Source organism: Vanellus vanellus (assembly GCF_965231255.1).
Source record: "Vanellus vanellus genome assembly, chromosome: 1".
In the NCBI taxonomy this organism is placed as follows: Eukaryota; Metazoa; Chordata; class Aves; order Charadriiformes; family Charadriidae; genus Vanellus; species Vanellus vanellus.
The window spans coordinates 102280018-102299447 of NC_138905.1; positions in this window are offsets into that span (position 1 = coordinate 102280018).

Genomic DNA, 19430 nt, shown 5'->3' on the forward strand with positions numbered 1-19430 from the left:
TTGCAGGACGAAGCCAGCAGAGCAGCACCATAGCAGATACAACGGCCATGTGCACATGGTGGGTTGACTGCGTTTGTGGTACAATCCATTTGCAGCAGTGTTGCGCAATGCGGTCTCCCAGGTTCACAGCCTGGCTGCACACAGAGACGGGGCCAAAGCAGACGTCTCTTCCAAAAGGTTCCCTCTTCTCAGGGACCAGAGGATGAGAGCTGCAGGGTGCACAGCGCAGAGTACCCCTGTACCTGACACACGAGTGTCTATGCACCAGCAACACATGGTCCAGAAAATAATTGGGCATGAAAAGGACTGAAGATTCCTAACTCTTTAAACAGACTGCTGCTCTTCTGTGAAGAAACTGAACTGAAAAAAAAAAAAGTCTTTATGACTGCAGCATGTTTCCATGAGAGGTAATGTTTTCTGTCTTTATACCACATTTTATAGCTTTAAGGTATCATTTTTAAGGTATCAAAAGCCAAAAATAAACCCTGGAACTAATTGCTAAAATTAAAATAGCAACTAGGAACTATCTATGGTTTAGAAAAAGACATATATAAATGTAACATAAAATGTAGTTTTGGTTTTATATACTTGTTCACACCACTTCCATCAAGCCAATCCCATTTATTTAGCACATGTATATGTGTTTCTGTGTATAACCCTCCCAGAACAAGAGAAGTATTGGCTAAATAAAGTCTTACTATATTTATGCAGCCAAAGATTAGTTTCTATCATTTTCATTCTGCAATTATTTAGCTATCCTAAGGTTATTTTTTTTTGAAAGATCAGAAATTTGTGTTCCTGAGCACAACTGCAAGTTATCTGCCACGCTTACAATGGATCATATCTGTCTTTGTGGTCATGCATCAGTGCTACTGTAACTCTTTATATTAAAATTGGTTTAGATCTCCAGATGGGTTTTTAATGTTCCATTACTTTGGGATTCTAATGTAGTTTCCTGTAAGCATTTCAAGAAAAAAAAAGAAAAAAAGGAAAAAAAAAAGATGCTAGCTGAAAAATTAATACCATTTCAGTCTTCCCCCATTACTGTAATACTTTTGTGTGGTAAAAAAGTTAGGAAGGCAACCCTGCAAGAGTGTGGTGTTCTGACAATGCCCAAGGCAGGGAGAGGCATGGCATGAGGGGACACCACAGGGGCTGATGACCCCAGCGTGCAGCACTGACCCACCCCACAACGCCGTGCTTACCTTCACCCTGTCAGAGTCCTTCATCAGCCACTCAGACAAAAGGGAGAATCAGATCCGTCTTTCTCATCTGCATCTGTGACACACCTGTGGACACAGCTGGGTTAGCTGCCATCATAAGTGGGAGGAAAAAGAAAAGAACAGAAAATTTTTTTTTTTTTTTTCACTTCCAAGCTTGAAAAACAATGTCTTCAAGTGTTAACTTGGCTAAGAACCATGTGTCTGTTATCTTATTTTTTTTTCTGTTCTGACCCCCAGGGAAAACAGCCTCGGTGCAAATTGTAGCCCCTTGCTGGGACTAGAAGCACTTGTAAAGTTCAGGAGCTTAAGGGACTTCTCAGCAGGAGTAGCATGCAACACCAAGCAGTCCTCCTGAGCCTTTTAATTGACAGGTGATAGGTAAGTCACGTAACATGTCCTTGGAGCCATCATCTGCAGAAGATACAGAAAAAATGAGAAAAACCAGTAGAGGGAAACAGGGAATGCCCTCTGGTAGGTCATAGCTCTGGACTGTGGCAAAGTCCTGTGCCCAGTTCTGCCAGGTGTCTAAGCGGGTGTCTAGTTCAAACACCTGACCTTGCTTTACAGCCATGAATGATGCTCCGCATGCTCTTGGAGCAAAGTGCTTGAGTGGAATGGATCTGGAAAGATCCGATCCCTTGTCATGATCAAATTCAACAAGTCCCAAACTGTTCGTGCTGTAGTCAACTGGAACAGTTAATCCCATGCTCCAAAAGATATACCAAAAGAAGATCTATTTCAGATGTTGCCAAAGAATCCCCCACTGTCTGATTTGCTGCTTTCACATTACAATTAAGCTTTCCAATGTAACGTATTTCATACATGGATTTTTTAGCCAGTGTGAATTTTTGCTAAGAACAAAAACAATCTGACATTCTCAATTAGGTATTAAATGGAAGCAATGTGAAACTAATAATTTTGATATAATAAGAGGAAATTAAAGTGACAGCTGAGCATTTCTTCCTCATAAAGTTTCAGCCGTAGTGGCTTTTCTGCAGAATATTGTTACGTATCCACTGCAATGTTTAGAAAACCCTTTTTAACCTCACTTATTTTCAAATAACCAGAAAACAGTGGTTGTCAAACCAAAAATAAAACAACATTGTTTCATGCCAAGCAAAAGCAAATTTTCTTTATCCAAATGAAAGGAAAACAAATTGAACAAAAATTCACAGAGTAACATTTGGGAAAAAAAAAAAGAAAAAAGCGCAGACTAAAATATCTGACAGATTGTACTAACCATGAAGCAAAGGAAGAATTTGGAGGGACGCCTGTGCATCTCTTCTATTGGCACTGTTCTGCTATGTGACAATAACTGGAACAAGGAGTTAATGATTCTATGATAAACAGAGTATAGTACTTGGATAAAAATTTCCCCCCCTGTAGTGGGTAGGACTGGTGGTTAGGACACTCACCTGGGCTCAGGCCATGCTTCAATGGAAGCTGAAATTCTGACAGTATTGGCAGGAAGACCTGAGAGTTCCTTCTCAGAATAAGCTTGAGATGGGGGTGTTTCACAGGAGGCAGGAGATGCAGGATTGAAGCATCTCGGAGAAGGGAGAGATGGAATTGAGGATTCCCTGGACCCCAGGGAACATCCCCACCCCTTAGCTATTAAGCAAAAGAATGACACCGTCTTCTAACCTCCGCATTCAATTAGCTCTTACCACCCAAATATGGGTGGTAAATGTGAGTTATCTTCCTGACCGGTTTAGGGACAACTGAATCCACATAGTTTGGCTGTCATAGGCCAAAAATATAAACACATTTCATGGATCTAGTTGGCATAAATTACACTTACTGGGGGGGGGGGAATTGGATATGTATCAATTCATCTTGAAAGCTGTTTACTGATTTGATGTGTTAGAACCTTTTATCAGATCAATTATTTATGCCATCAGCTGGAGGAAAAAATAATTGTAAGTAAATGCTTACCAACTATTGAGCCAGTTTTTTAAAAAAATCAAGTCTTGGACCCAAACAAAAAAAACAATCTATCTTCAAATTCTTCTACAGATTTATTAGTATGCTCAGAAAATTATTTTGTACAAACTGCTGTTGTGCTTCTTAAATTAGATAAAAATACATGCCACAAAGAACTTGTACACTTGCTACTCGTTAATTCTGCTAATAAAAAACAAAAGTACCAAAAAATCTATCTGGAAGCTTTTTCCCATCAATAATAATAAAGATAATGTTTGCTAGCTAGCTTAAATGAAGAAATAAAAAGCAGATCTCGCATACAAACACAGCTGGTGTAAGTTTCTGCCTGTAGGCAGTACGTACATGGGAATGTACTGGTTTGGGGAAAAAAAAAAAAACACCCACCTGCTATACACTAATTAATTGGCAATAAGGTGAAAACAAAAGGCAGTGTCTTTAACAGAAAAGGAAAGCCTCTAATACATGTTAACAAAATTGTAGCTTCGTAGCCCTTTATAATTTAACTTATTGACCAAGAACAGAATTTTGAAACCTGCTGATCAACATTAAGGAGTTTTTTTCATGTTTCTCATTCCCATCAAATGATTTTTGGGATGTTCTGCATTTCTGAAAAGAAAGATGCATTAATCTGAGATGCCTAAATGCAAACTCATCTAGCCAGATATAGAAATGTAAGTCAAAAGAGCACATCATTCCTTAGTGTTTTGAAAGACAAAATATCCTGTTTCAGTGAAAAGTTAATAGCGCAAGTAACTTTTTGGTGGAGTGTTGGGAAAATAGTGAGAAAATGTCTATCCTATTAAACATAACAAAATCCATCACGCAAATAAAAATGCTATTGGAAATACAGATACTGCATATCATTACATGTAAATAGAAACTTGAATAGGAAATATCAAAATAAGCCAAGTACTCATTTCTGTCTTCTTCCCTGCTGTGCACATTCTGCTAAAATACTTTGGACCATATTTTTATCCTCCTTCATGTTTTGTATTTTTGTAAAGTAAATCAGATTTCAGAGAATATGAGGTATCCTGGCCAGTCCTCTAGTGACAACTGTATCTAACAGTTTAATGGTACAGTAGTAAGAATCAAACCTGTGTACTTAGTACACCAATTTTTAAATTCCTTCTGTCCAAAACCTCTTGTAAACAATGAATAACAATTCCTGTTTTACAAAATTCAAACCTACAAAAACTTACAGTCCTATATAACTCCACTCATATTTTGATCCCTTTTACTTTGATATGAATCAGAGACTAATCTACACCCTAAACTAAGAGCTAGAAGACAAATTCTTAATTTTATCATTTGGGACCGAGGCATACCCTCCATTTCTGCGTAAGCTACTTTTCCATCAGATTTTTGTTTAGCTTTTGAAAAGTTATAATATTCGTAAGTTATTTGAACTTTTCAGTACAGGACCCTGTGTGTAACTACTGTTCTGCTGCACTCTCACCTCCATTGAAATTAAGGCTCTTCTGAGGTCAAATACATAGGCTTTGAATTTGAAGACCATTAGAAGATTTCAAATACAGCATTGCTATTCCCAGAGTGAGGGGGCAATTTTTCGTAATGTTGCAGAACACCATAAAAATCAGGCCCTGCAAAAAATAAAAATAAAAATAGCAATATATTAAGTACAAAATAAATGTCCTCAAGCCGGAAGGCAAGGAATTATGAACATGCGTATGAACTAAAACTGTGCAGGAGAATGGTTACTTTGAAAATTAAACTGCTGTGTTCAAAAGGCAAAAATGTTTCTTTTCCTCACAGAACACATGGATAAAAATTTCAGTTTGGCACACTAGATGAGAATAATGTATACGAGAGGTGCAGTGATATTAATCTTACAGCTGAGAGGAATGTTACTGCATGTCCAACTGTGACAGTTTCTTTTGCAGAGAACAGCAAAAATCTTTTGCTAAAGGACATTAGCTGTTTTTCCCCTTTAACTGAGAATGCTTTAGATGAAGGGACAACTCAATTTGTTTCTTCACATAAGTTTTTGTCTTCTTATGATCTAAGTAGCAATTGTAATTCAGTTCCTTCCCTATGTATGAAACATTTCCTCCTGTCTATAAGTGAATTATAATCTCACAAAAATCAACTAACCAACTTAAAATCAGTCCCACCTCAACTCTCCACACCAAAATTATATAATAAAAAAAAATGTGGAAAAGAGAATGAGGAAGAAGATGCAAAATTGTAATCAGAAGCAAAAAAGCATTTGGAATTAGTTTGCATGGGCATGTAGCCATGATAGAAAGATCGGTCCATGCTGACGCTTTGCTGCGTTGGGTTCACATTTGGTGTGAAGTATTAATACCCAGCCCAAGCAGTGGGTTGTGCTGAGAAGGAGCATTCTGAGCTGCTGTGTCGCAATGGATTCTGTGGGAGAGCACAGAAATTTGACTTTGCAGCCAGTCTTCAAAATAAACAAACAGTGGAATTAATTTTCACTTGACAGGAAACACATGCTGCAGATTACAAATTGACAGACAATGTTTCGAGGATCTTAAAAATTGTCATCTCAAACCATAGCTTAGTGTAGCAGTCTTTGCATGAGAAAAGGATAGCTTATTCTAAATTTGATACTTTTAAAAAATCATTTTAATTACATTATTAAGTCTGAACCCCCCTATTTCTAGTGAATCCATACCTTTTCCTGTCTGAGTGTATAGCAACAATTAAGTATGGCTCTGTACTGACTTCAATTAGTTATGCTATTGCACATTAATGCTGTAGGAAAATGAAGCTGTTGACAATCAAAAGCTGAAGCTGCTGACAAATTAAAAACTGCTGTGTTAATTTCAGATTAATTCAAAATAAATCCTGTTTACCAAATGGAAACTTAGGACTTTAAAACAAAATAATATGGGCTTGAGGTTTTGTTTGTTTGTTCTCTGGGTTGGTTTTTTTTGCCCAAAGAACAAACAGTGGTAGCCTGAATAAGAGATGTTCTAAATAATACCTAAATAAATATTCAAACTGAAAACTGTCTTCAGCACTGGAGTCAAAAGCTCTATGAAACAAAGTGACCCAAAGGGATCTGGAGTTAAATTGTGGACATTTCTCCTCTTTTCTCTTTGCTTTTGCCCTATTTCTCCACAAATTTTCAGGGTAGGTTTAAACTTCAGTGAACAAAAAGATAATATAAACAAAGAATATAATTTTTAACACTCTCAAGTTAGCCTATAGTGTAGTGCTAAATGCAGTATCTTAACAGCTCTTTTAGAATTGTGGCTTTCAAACAGATACACCATTGCGGATCACCAGTTTTCATTTGCTTTCAAAACACTTTTTTCTGCAAAAAATGCACACGTTATTGGCATTGGCTGTCCCTAAATGAATGGTCAGGACGAACTCTTGAGGAAAGGCCATGCTGTATGATCTCATCCTTACTCTCTACTTTCCTTTTCTATTGGTGGGAACGGCCTTATTTCATGAGAGCACTAAGTAATCTGATTTCTTCTACAGGCTTTGACTTCGTCGGGGGACTTGCTTGGACTTTCTTCCAAGCTACCCAGTAATAGAATTGGGAACTATGCACCAGGCCATGCTAGCTGGGTTACTTAGGGTCCTCTGTACTTTTCCCGGACTGCAGATCTGGCAGCGTTATACTGACAGGCACTCTGCAGGGAGTTTCTCTGACTGGGGAATCTCCAGAAGGAGTTAAATGCCAAGGTGCAGTCTGGCAGTCGCTGATGTGGTGCCCTTTGTGATAGGCCAGAGCTACCCTGGTGGCTCTTAAGAAGTAATCAGTTCCTATTAAGCAGCTTCACCTTGCTATTCCAAAACCTGACCCTCGTTCAAGGCAAGGATGGCTTTAACCAACTTCTTCACTCAACTGAAAAATTTCCGTAACGCTCACACAAGGCAGCCAGGCTGCAGGAGGCACTGGATGCCAAAAGTGCTCAGACCTAAGGGCACATTAAAAACCACTCAGAAAGAACAAATTCTCTGAGGTTCATAATGCCCCCCTCAGACTATCACAGGAGTACCTGGTGCTCAGGATTTTCTGACGAGATTTTATTCAATACAAACCTACGCTACATTTTCCTCTACAAAGGTCCTTTGGGAACAGCTATTGCAAAGTGATTAGTCTTCCTGCAAGATCTGAAAGTTTACCAAAGTATTTCAATGTCCTTTGGGAGGCTGGTTCAGTCACAAGCACCCTGAGAAAGCTTCTCCCTGCCTCTGCAGAGCTGCTTTTGAACCCCAAGAAAGAGGGATGGGTTGGGGGGCTCTCAGGTGACATCTAGTTCACAGACATCATGTGGCTGAAGCCAGAAAACTGATTCTCCAGATATGTAGAGAGTTATTTCAACAATTTGATTAGTGTTCTTCCACAGGTCCTCTTAACATATCAGCTCACTGCTGTTTTGTCTGTGTGTCTGTCAAGAAACTATGCTCACAGCTTCTGTTCAAAAATTGTATGTATTTTAGGCACCCTCTGTTGCTGACCCTGATCTAAGGCTGGCTCTTTATTCTCACCATATGACCAGGCAGCTATAATTATCGTTTTATGTGCCTCATATATTTCATCTGAGATAAATCTGTCTGTATTTCAGCTGGAGGCTGATTTGACAAAGAGAACCCAGAAAAACAGATTTGTTTACACTTTTGGGCTGGCAGCCTGTGGACTCCTTGACTTTTGTTGGCAAAAAAAAAGTCACGCTGTGAAGTGGTTTGCAAAACTACTGATATCAAGATTCAGAAAGTTAGTCTTTTTTACCATTAAAGAAATGTGGCATTTATAGTTTGCTTGCTGAAATATATTTTTTTCTAGTGTAAGAGTAGCTCTCAGCACATTCTGTAAAAGGAGAACTTGAAACATCCATTAAAAATAATTGAAGCTGGGAAAAAAGTCTGAACAGATAAAATGACTAGTTCTTTACTTCCATAGAAAAAGGCCAACAAGGACATCTCCTGACAACAGCCAAAGGAAAGTTTTTAAACATAAAACTTCTGGAGAGTTTGAGATGAGTGTCCCTCTGTTCAGCCGGATAACCAGATCGCATGCACAAACACTTTTAGTTTGGAGCAACGACAGTTAGATTCTGTGCTTCAAGTCAGTTTTCCTTGGGATTTTTATTACTCATCTATACACTTAAACGTTGCATAACATTGAATAATAGTTCAATCACCATGCCGAGTCTTTGATTTCAGATTATTTTACTTCAAATTATTTGATCGCTATGTCTGTAAATCCAATTACCAAAAATATCTTTTTATAAATAAATTATTTTCAAACACTTCTTTGTCTTGTGCATATAGCATTGCAGTCCAGTGGGCCATGTACAATCTTTCTTGTTTCATACACACAATTTCACTCTGCCTTTTAATAGCCAATGTTGTATTTCTGTCAATTTAATGTCTAGGAGCACGGCTGCAAGAAGCTGTGTAGGACAAGTAGTGAGCTTAAACTACAGAAGATTCAGATGAAGAAAAGCTTCATAAAGATAAGGCCAACAAAGCCCTGGAAGAGACTCTGCATGAAGGGTGTGGAGACTCAGTTGGAAATGTTCAGAGACAGATCAACAAGCCTCTGTAAGGATAGTGTATCCCCTCAGGGAACCGCTGCTGCTTGTTCTGCTCTTCTTGTTCAGTGATTTCCTATGGCAAAACTACCTTGGGATTGTGCTGATGAAGAAGAGTGCGGAGATATTACCTCAGGACTGAGGTTTAAGACCAACACAAGTGTGACATCCTCACACTGCTGTTGCTTCTCCAGTCCCAAGGCACAAGAAGTTCCTCCTACACCCCCTATGACCAGCCTCCAGATCATCCTTTGAGCCGCAAATACCTACTCCTCCCCATTCCTGACTTTCCAGATCAAGCGCTTTCCAGCCACATCATCCCCCAGGCACACCAGCCTCTCTCTCTGACAGCCCCTCACTGCTCTTTCTCCTTTTCAGCTCCATATACCTCCTCCTCAATGCTCCCCGCTGGGGAATGCCAGCCACCGTTTCAAGCCAGATCACCCCCCACAGAAGGGCTAAACCAGTTACTTAAACCAGTGCTTACGGGGGGGGGGGGGGGGGAGCCTGGCCCGAGGCTGCCAGCAGGCAGACAGTGCACAGGCATCTCCACATTGTTGTTTTTCAGGCGACATCCTTTGTCCTCCATGGCTTCTCATGGCAGTGTAAACTTCCAGGGCGCTGCAGAGGAGGAAGAGAAGGCAGCAGGACAGGTGAGAAAACAGCATCCCCCAGTTGGAAGCGGTTGTTTTTCTCAAGTTTTCCTGTGAATAGAGCGTTCTTCCTGCAAGTCCAGGTTGTCTTTTTATTTCCACTGGACATTTCTCTGAAAGCTCTGGCTTGAAGGTGATTAATTTTTAATTGTTCATGGGATTTTGTTTCCTAATACTTTGCATTTTTATAGCCAGCTCTGTGAAAGGATCTTAAAGCACCTTCCAAATGATAAATTAAGGCTCTCGAAAACTGCATGAGGTGGAAAACAAAATAATGAGGAAAGGGAGACCAATTCACTTACCTCTAGCTGAACACTTAGTCCTCAAAATACCCAGGAGGAGGACCCCAGTTTTCACTGCTTCCTCTTGTACTTTAATGTTGCTTAAACTACAGTGGTAGTGAAACTGCAATCAAATATTCTTCTCCAATAATTGTGTTGAATCATGGGGTGGTAGTCATTATACTGTCATTGAGAAGGCTTCATGCATCCACTGGAGCAGGTCTACAGACCAAATATCCTCTTCTAGTCTTTTCTCCATTATTTCTTTCAAATTCCTGCAAAAGTATCTAATTTTCATGAAATGTGTGTGTGCATAAATATATATATGTATACTATATATAGAATAAAAACTATGTTTTCCACTACTTCAGTGAGAATACATTGTAAAAAATAGAATTTTCTAAAAACATGTTCTGCAGGGAAAACTAATATGCCTATATCTTACCTTATAATAAAACTGTGTGAGGGAAGATCAGATTCAAATCCCAACTCTATGGCTTTGGAGCCTCTTTTTAGGGTAAGAGCAAACGTGCATGACCATCAGTTCTGCTCTAACAGATTAAAGTGCAGGACATTTGCTGTTCTTGTCTCTAGGGCACCCAAACCACTGGTCTTCCCCCCTCCCAGCCAACGCAGAGCTACCATTGCACACAAGGCAATTGCTGTCATAAAGGGGGCACTTGTAGCTAACTGGTACTTCGAGCTGGGATAGAACAAAATAGAACAAAATTTGGGTGGTGTCTACTGTAAACAACATGAACCTGGTGATGTCAGCAGGAGATGTTGTAGCAAAAGCCAAATACGAAACATCAGTTCAGTTGTTTGCTAGATGTTTTAAGCAGCAAATGTAGTCAGGATTCAGGTGTACTCCCAAGTACTTTTTTTTGCCTTCCCTTTCTCAGTTCATTGGCTTCGCAGATTAAAAATTTCCTTTTAATATATCTGAGGGGCTTAGGAAATCTTGGAAGGAGAAGGTAGCCTGAGAAACTATTAGAGCTGCATTTTGACTTCATTTGATATTTAACAAATAGTTAAATATTAGTAAAGGAAGCAGAGAATTACACACACAGCTGAGCTTTAGGAAGAAAAGCAAAGCAGCCACACATTTCTGCCAGAAAAAAGTAACAAATATGAGACAGAGAAGCTAAAATTAGAAGAGTACATCAGGGTGGATTCAGTCATGTTCATCTGCTACAAGTCAGAAAGGTCCTTTGGGCACCAGGTAGCTGCTACTCAGCTGCTAGTGACAGCTCTTCCAGCACCAGTCTTGCTAGCTCTGCCCTGATGCCAACTCAGACAGGCTTCATCAGTCTTTTGAAGGACGCAAAAACAGCCCCAGCACCAAGGTAGCGCAGAAGGAAGTTTACCAGAGAACACAGTCAGGAAAACCCTTAGTCCTCAGTCCTTGGCTGCCCACTCCCTGATGATAGCGCTCTGCAAAGGAGGGCTCCGAGCAGTGCCACAGTCTCCCTGCTATTAGACTCACATCATCCAAGCAATTACTGCCCTGTACAGCTTGCTAGACTGTACTGGTGTTTTTAATCTTCTGGCAGATTGCACCAAAGCGGACAGCTTTCAAATTGCAGCCCAAGGAGGATTTTGTGGTGGTCATAGCACAGCGTGCAAGGTTTATGAGCCACAACACAGTGATGCCGAATGCTGGAGGAAGCTGAATTCCAGTACCACGTGTCATCAGCAGGGTATGGCACTGCTGCCTGCTAGTGGAGTCATCTAAAACGTTCTTTGGCCAGCTAGTTTGCACTGAGAAACTAATTTTATCTAGCTGCCATTTCAGAGTCCATGTGTATAAAATGAGCCTTTTTAAGCAAAAAACCCAATTTGATTGTCTTCCTCAGACTGTTAGTGCTGACTCTTAAAATGCGTATTGCGTATGCATATGTGAAGCAGGAATGCTGTATATTTGGAGGAACAAAAGGCCATGCCACTGCTGGCACACACACTTCCCTTGACAGTTTTGTTCCCAGTAAAGCTCTTGATCAACAAGCAGCAGCTTGTACACAAATCACTGCAGCTGAAGCACTAAGCACACCACTGACACTGGAATTACGTTTAGAAGCATGATTGAAGCTGTCACAAATGTGACCCCCGTTGCAATTCCTTCCGTTGTTAACAAGGTTTATTCAACACTCTGAAAATGCACTCCTCCATGGTAATAAAATATATTCTTTCATTATCTCACATAAACCGCCATAAAATATATTAATTTTTGTCATGTCTATTATTAACATCGTGTTACAATGAAACCTGTGTTTGGCTAAGGGAGTGCAGTGTAAATACAAGGTAAAGCTGCAGGACACAAATAGATCTGATATAGAAATCTATCGGCAACGGTAAATGGCAGTTACTTCTGAGAAACACAATGCACGAGTTGCTGAATGTCTGATCACAAGAGCCATGCACGCTAAGAATATGTTTTTCATGTTATAAAATTCGAAGGGTTTCTGTTGTGTCATAATTAGGTAAAGGTCTGCCTCTCAGAGACACACATTAATTGTAAAGCAGAATAGATTCTCCATGTGTGTGAATTGCTGCAAACCACCAGAGCTGTTGTCTACTGCACATTACCTGTGATTAGCACTTAACAGGAGATTATTAACAGGGCAATTTCATTTTGATACTGTAACAGCCTTTGCTAAAGCATGTGCCAGAAACATAACTGTTTAGCTGTAATTGTCCATTTGCTTTTATTTTTCTAATAGAACAGCTTTTTTTTCAAAAGCAGGTGGATGGTTTGTTCTATGCATGAGTTACGATTGGACTGAAGGGGAAAGTTAGTTACTGGCCATATAAGTCATATTTAAAATCTGGTGCCAATCTGACCTTCCTGGTAAGGTGTATTCTATAAGAAAAAGAAGCAGAAGCAGCTCAGAACGAAATGAAATTGAATGCAATCAGTCAAGCAAAAAAGGCAGATGCTGCTAATGTTCCTGTCTTCTAGAGTAATGTATGCAAGGGCCATAGATGTACTGATGATATTATTTCCACAGGCCAGAAAGGATCAGCATAAGTTAAGAAATAATGCATATATAATGTAGCCTAAAACGAAACACTGCCTTCAAATACTCAGAGTTCTATTTTGAAATATTTTGCTAAAATAGTAATTGTTCCTCAAAAGGAACTGACAAAAAATCTGAGCCTCAGCAAACAGTTTGGGGCATTCAGATGCTGCACAAGGAGGCAGGAGCTCCAAGCTCTGCCACCGCAGCATGACCTTGAGCAAGTCGTTCCTCCTTGTCTGACTTTTGTTCCCTTGGGCATTAACGCTGGCGGTCCTTGGGGACAGGGACTGTCTTTTACTATGTAATACAAAGATAGGTTTATCAAGACAATCCCCTTCCCTCCCCACCCTCTCCCCCTCCAATAATCCCACCAGTCTTTAGCTATTATTTGTATCTATATTTCTGTTTCCAAGTTTCTTTTTAGGCTCGTCTTAAGTTATTCCTGTGCCTCTTCCTTAGCTCTTCTCAAGGGAATGAAAATTCAAATGTAAATTATTGAAAAAAGCAGCCAGGCAGGGATCTTTACTGAGACGTATTTGTGTGGATTTGCACTGGCAGAAGGATGCACCTGGAAGTGTAGGGTGCTGATGGGAATTTGGCTCACAGGATAGAAACCCAGAGGAGGTTTGCTTTAGCAGTGAGTAGTTCACCCTGCTGGAAGTATGCAATCTGTATGAGGGTGTACACATATACATTTATCACTCTTTTTTATGCGTTCACATAAAGGTAGCTTTCTAGCAGCTGTTTCAAATAAAAAAAGTCTCTGGAGCTGACATGTTGGTAAAGAGCATTTGTAAAGTCAGGATCTTACTACACTGGTGATCTGTGTCCTATAGAGAACACTTGCCTCAGTTACAGCAGTTCTGGATTGTAAGGTAGAGAAAATAAGGTATCAAACCTAATTTTTTAAAAAAATCTGTTTGTTTGTTTGTTTGTTTGTTTTTTATGGAAGAGCTGAGACAAATGGTTTAGAACAAAATAAAAGAATGCTGAAAGCCGGAGTCTTCAATAGCAAACTGTTGACATTGAGAGCTGAACAGTTTGGGGTTTAGTCCCCAGATGAGAACTTGGATTTGCATGTTTTGTTGTCAGAATAATATTTTTAGCTCAGAGGCAGGCTAAACCCAATGAAATAACTTTATTGAAAATTCAAAAGATCAATTTCTAAGCCTTCTTGAACCTCAAATTTAGTCCAATTGCATTTGCTTTAAGCCACAACCATACAACTTCTTAATGTGTTTTGGTGGGCAGGCAACAGTTTGTATTTGACAAAAGTTTTTATTCTACATGCATTTTCTGAGCTTCTGGCATTCCCAGGGTGCCTTTTTCCTCTCCTTTGGATTATTTAAAAGAAATGTGGACTCCTGGCCCACTGCCAAAGTTCTAACTGCACCCAGGGTCCTCCTTGCATACGCAGACCAGAACTGGCGGAAGGGGACAGAAAACACCTCATTCTGCAGTGAAGCTGTTAACAGTCTTCAGTCTTTCTGAGATGAAAACTTCTCCAGCCTCTGGATTTTGAGTTCATTAACCACACGATGACTTGGTAAAATTATGCTGGTTTGCATATTTGTTTTTCAAAGGCTGTAGCAGTAAACATTCTGAAAAACAAGCAGATATTTTTTTGCTCACAGTCTACTTTAAAAAGGGGCTGGGGGGAGGCAACACCTGTCTAAGCTACGGCATGTGAGGTGGCTGCAATTACATTAAAAAGAGAGACATTTCCTCCAGTATCAGAAATGTGAAATAAAAGAAATACACAGTTACAGCACTGCAAATTATTTCAACGGAGTTACTCTAGAGTTACCCTGATTTAACTTGAAGCAGACATGGGAACAGAAGCTGGCTTTCAATTATTGTCAGGGGGAAATTCATGATGACGACTGAAATATGCAGAAAATTCCCACATAAGTGTGATGAGACAAAATCCTGCCAACTTGTGCTGTATCTAAAAGTGTAAACATGTCATGGCAGGGAGACAAAACTACTTTGATTATCACAGGTCACCACTTGTTTCTTCCAAATCGTTTCATTTTTCAGAATCCTCTTGTGCTTGTTCAACCCACTCTTGCTACTTCTGTGGGAACAGAGACAGATACTACACCTCTGCAAGAAGTTATTTCTTTTTCAAAACTCCAGGTGTGGGTTTAGGTGATGTTTTCAAGTTTGTCAGTGTGTTGTTCTGAAAAGGATGAATGACAAAGCAGGCTCTAACTCCGGTGGCATGTTTTCAGATGATACAAGTGGGGAATGAGGGAGTGATCAAATATATTGGAGTGTAGGGAAAAAGAGAACGTGGAGAAAACATTTAATTATTCAGGCCATTTCAAAAGATGTTTGTCACAATTTTGAAAGGCCTATCATACACAACAGATGTGGATTTATTGCGTGCCCTTCATCATCTGGTAAGAAAGCTGGTCATGTGGCTATGTTGCTCTACACACTCCTGAAGTACTAGAGCTACACTGATTTTTCCACAAGAGCTCAGATATAGCTTAGCAGAAAATAAGAAATAAATAAGCACCCACTGAAATTAACTCATCATTTACCCAAAGATTTAATAAAAGGTGTATGAGAGAGAGAGAGAGAAATGTCATGGCTTTGGGGTTACAAGCTAAGACCTGTTTTCATTTTTCTCTGAGATACAGATGTGTTCGACTAAACCCTCATTTTTTGTCAAGTATTACAAATGTTGCAAGCAGCAATGTTTAAGTCCATAAGAAATGAATATTTCACTAAGGAATGGTAAAAGCTGAGAAAGGTGTAAGCATAGTCTTGAAAAAAGACAGTGACAGAGGTTCCTTTTGACCCTGCAAGAGGTAATTCCAGCTCACTATCTTCTGAGCTGTGAAAATCTACTAAAATCCAAACAATCTTCTCCCAAAGATTTCTGGAGCCAGAGCAAAGAACTCCTGTTAATTTCAGCAGGTTGTGGGTGAGGCACTTCTGTTCTCAGATAGGAAGAAAGATGACCAGGAAAAAATCTCTATCCAAATTTTCCATTAAGGACTGAACCTTATAATAACATCACTGAAAATGATTAAAAAAAAAAATTAAAAAAAAAAATGTTGCTGACTGCTGAAGATGGTAAGAGTTACAAAAGTGTAGAAAATAAATAATGGTATAAATAGGTATTGACTTCTTTTCTTAGAATTTATTCCACGATATCTTCCTTGTTACAATTAATTTATGCGTAAAAATAAGACCTATATTTTTGTGCCCTTGGGAGTTAAATTCTTTTTATAGGAAAGTTTCTTTCTGTTCTGTCACTCCCGCCTAATGATAAAACAAGTTGCATGATTAGTAATGAATACTGCAGGTTGAAGAGAATACAATGAAATAAAAAAAATGAAAAAAGAAGGAAAAAAAAAGAAACTCGATAGACTACATCAGCTACTGCTGTGAAGTGAAACACTATCCTCTTGGTGCTTTATCTCCAGAAGCTGCCTGCTCTCATCGTGGTTTTAAGTCGATAGGGTGATGTCCCTAAGCCCTATGATAGGCTGAAAGAGTACAAGTTGACACACAGTTCACAAATGCATATTTTTACCCATCTATAAATATGTTTGGTATTTGCAGTGGTCACTGACTTCAAAACAAGGTTGCTCTATTAACACATGAAGTTTAAAATAAGAATCCCTTTTGAGCCACAGTAAAGGGCATATTATCATTTCTTTCAGAAAAAACATGTGATGGCTGATTGTACAATCATTTTCATTAACATAAGACCTTTAACAAACCTCTCTTAAAAACAAGAAAACATGCACAGCATGTGGAATGCTTTTTTCCGGGTCTCTAACTTAAACTTTTTTCCCTCCTTTTGTCTCCTGTTTCCCCAGGGGTCTCAGTGGCACTGGGAGAAGGAAGGGTTATGTCTGCTTCAGAACAACGTGAAATCTTCACTAGGACAGCTGCCTGAAGGCAGATCTCAGCATTGCTGTCTTCTCTTTGAAATATGTGGCAATTCTAGTTAAAAATTGGCAGGAGAGTTGATAAAGCTGGCAAATTAAATCTAAAGTAACATCATCTACTAACTTTCTAACAGTAAGCAGCAATGTTGCCTGCATCACTGTACTGGCTTCCACGCAAGGACCAACCCCACCTGACAGCGCATACCTGGCCAAATTCACAGTTACTTGGTGTGCAAAAAGGTTCCTTTCCGTGAAACAAACTAACAGAAGGATAGCATATCGATTTAACTTCCATTTAAAGACAATAAAGAAAACTTGCTAACTCAAAAACATTCCAAATCTCCTTTTCAGAAGCTCTTATGCTAATTAGAAGTTTGGACAAATTAAAGAATGTAATAAATCATGCAATAAAAAAGGTAACTCAAATAACAAGGAGAAAGGAAACAAAAATCTATCTAGTCTATTTTTGATCATTGGAGCACTTAGGCAGAACCTTGTACCCCTTAGCTGCTGGTGCTCCAGGTTAGCAGAAATTTCTGGGTTTAGTTTTACCTTGATACACAACTGATAGTGTTTACTATCAGTTTCCTTTTTCACTTCAGGAGCAAAACTGCTTCTCTCTTACTATTTTTTGTCATAGATCCTATAATATCTGAGCTCTGTTACAGCATGCACAGCTTTTATATCAAGTAAAATCTAATGAAAGGATATGAAATACATGGCAAAATAATGGGAAAGTAGATGAAAAAGAAAAGAGTTTAATGGAGGGCTATTTAAAATGCAGGATGAGAGCGATCCACTGCCAATAAAGTTTTAATGAAGATGGTGGTTGACTGAATCCCAGTTCTTCCAATTCTGGAGGCACCTGAGGGACATGAGCAGCTTACAGAAGATGGAAGATTGAAATAAAATCAAACTTTTAGAAGAGGAACCATGGCTCTATCCTCAAAACAGATTTATTTGCCTCAGAACAGATGCTGAATACTGTTCCAGCCTTTCCCAGCAGTTTCCATAAAATATCAGTATTTCCCTACAGGATTCTGAATTTATTTCCGGTTATAACATCTAGATCTTCAAGGATAAAAAGAGAGACTACCAAAATTTCCACCAGGCTGTGTTTTCTACCAAAGTACTTTTCCTGTCTCTATTCAGCACATTTCAGATGCTTAGCTGCTCAGCATTACACAATTAGCGTTACTAATTACCCACTCTCAGCATTACAAAATTTCTACTTCCTACTGTTAAAACCCTGCCATGACCACCTTCTTTTCTACACTTTTCCCAGTCCTTTTTTTGAATCTTCATACCTCTAGTTTCATGACTCCTTCCTTGACACCTCTCACGTTTGCCAGATCCAAGGAAATTTCAGCTTACCCTGGCCATGTCATGGTTGACCATGAGCCAGCAATGTGCCCTTGAGGCCAAGTATCCTGGGGTGAATTAAAAAGAGCGTGGCCAGCAGGTTGAGGGAGGGTATCCCCCACCTCTAATCTGCGCTGCTGAGGCCACATCTGGAGTACTGTGTCCAGTTCTAGGCTCCCCAGTTCAAGAAACACAGGAAACTACTGGAGAGAGTCCCACAGAGGACTACAAAGATGATTAGGGGTCTGGAGCATCTCTCTTATGAGGAAAAGCTGAGGGACTTGGGTCTCCTTAGTCTGGAGGAAAGGAGACTGAGAAAATACTTTATGAATGCTTATAACTATCTAAAGGGTGGACGTCAAGAGGATGGGGCCAGACCCTTTTCAGTAGTGCCCAGCAACAAGACAGGGGGCAATGGGCACAAACTGGAACACAGGAAATTTCATCTGAACATGAGGAAAAACTTCTTTACTTTGAGTGCGGCAAAGCACTGGAACAGGCTACTCAGGGAGGTTGTGGAGTCTCCTTCTCTGGAGATACTCAAAACCCGTTTGGATGTGTTCCTGTGCAACCTGCTGTAGGTGAACCTGTTTTATCAGTGGCGTTGGACTAGATGATCTCCAAAGGTCCCTTCCAACCCTGAGATTCTGTGATGTCCCCATACTCATCAGGAGTGTTTTGTTTCAGCTCTTTCAGCTTCTGAAGGGGGGCCTGGTGGCTCCTTGACCTGTGTGTAAGGTGTACTCAGGCCTTTGCTCTTAAAAGGTGCAAACTACTACAAGCTCCAAGGCTGACATGAGTTCCTTAGGCTTTCCAATATGCTTATGGATTGGGTGGGGTTTTTTACTTATGCAGAGCTGCTGCACAAATATGTTTCTTGTTTCATTGCTGTTGTGATGATGAGCAATGAATTGAGAGCAATTGGTCTGTCACTCACTTTCATCCTAAATTACTGTTTATTGTGCTTCTTTCAGCTTTTGTCTCCAAATAGATCAGTCTTCAAGGCAGGTATCTCATCAACTCTATGGCTAGAAGATGAAGAAAAAGAATCTGGATTTTTTTCTTATCCCAAACAAAGTTCACCATTTTCAACAAGGAATAAAAAGGACAATTTTGTAATCCTGGACTGGAACTTCAAAGACCTGGTTTTCAACAGACTTTGTAAATTTATGCAAGTTATTTTCATTATTTTCTGCCTTGATCTCCCCATCCAGAAAAAACAACCAACCAGATGTAATATCTTAGTCCACATTTTTTCTCCCTCATCTGATTAACAATGAAACTTCATGTGGCAAGGTTTTATTTTTTGCTTTGGGGGGAGGGGATGGCGATGTTGCTGTTCGTGTACATATTGCATAAAGTTTAAAGAGGTTGTAATCTCAGTTGGATTACATTATGAACAACTCCTACGAGTGGTATGAGTAAATCTAGTGGGCAAGTCCATTTTATTATAAGAATCATGATATAGTTGTGTTGCCTAAATTAGACAGTGA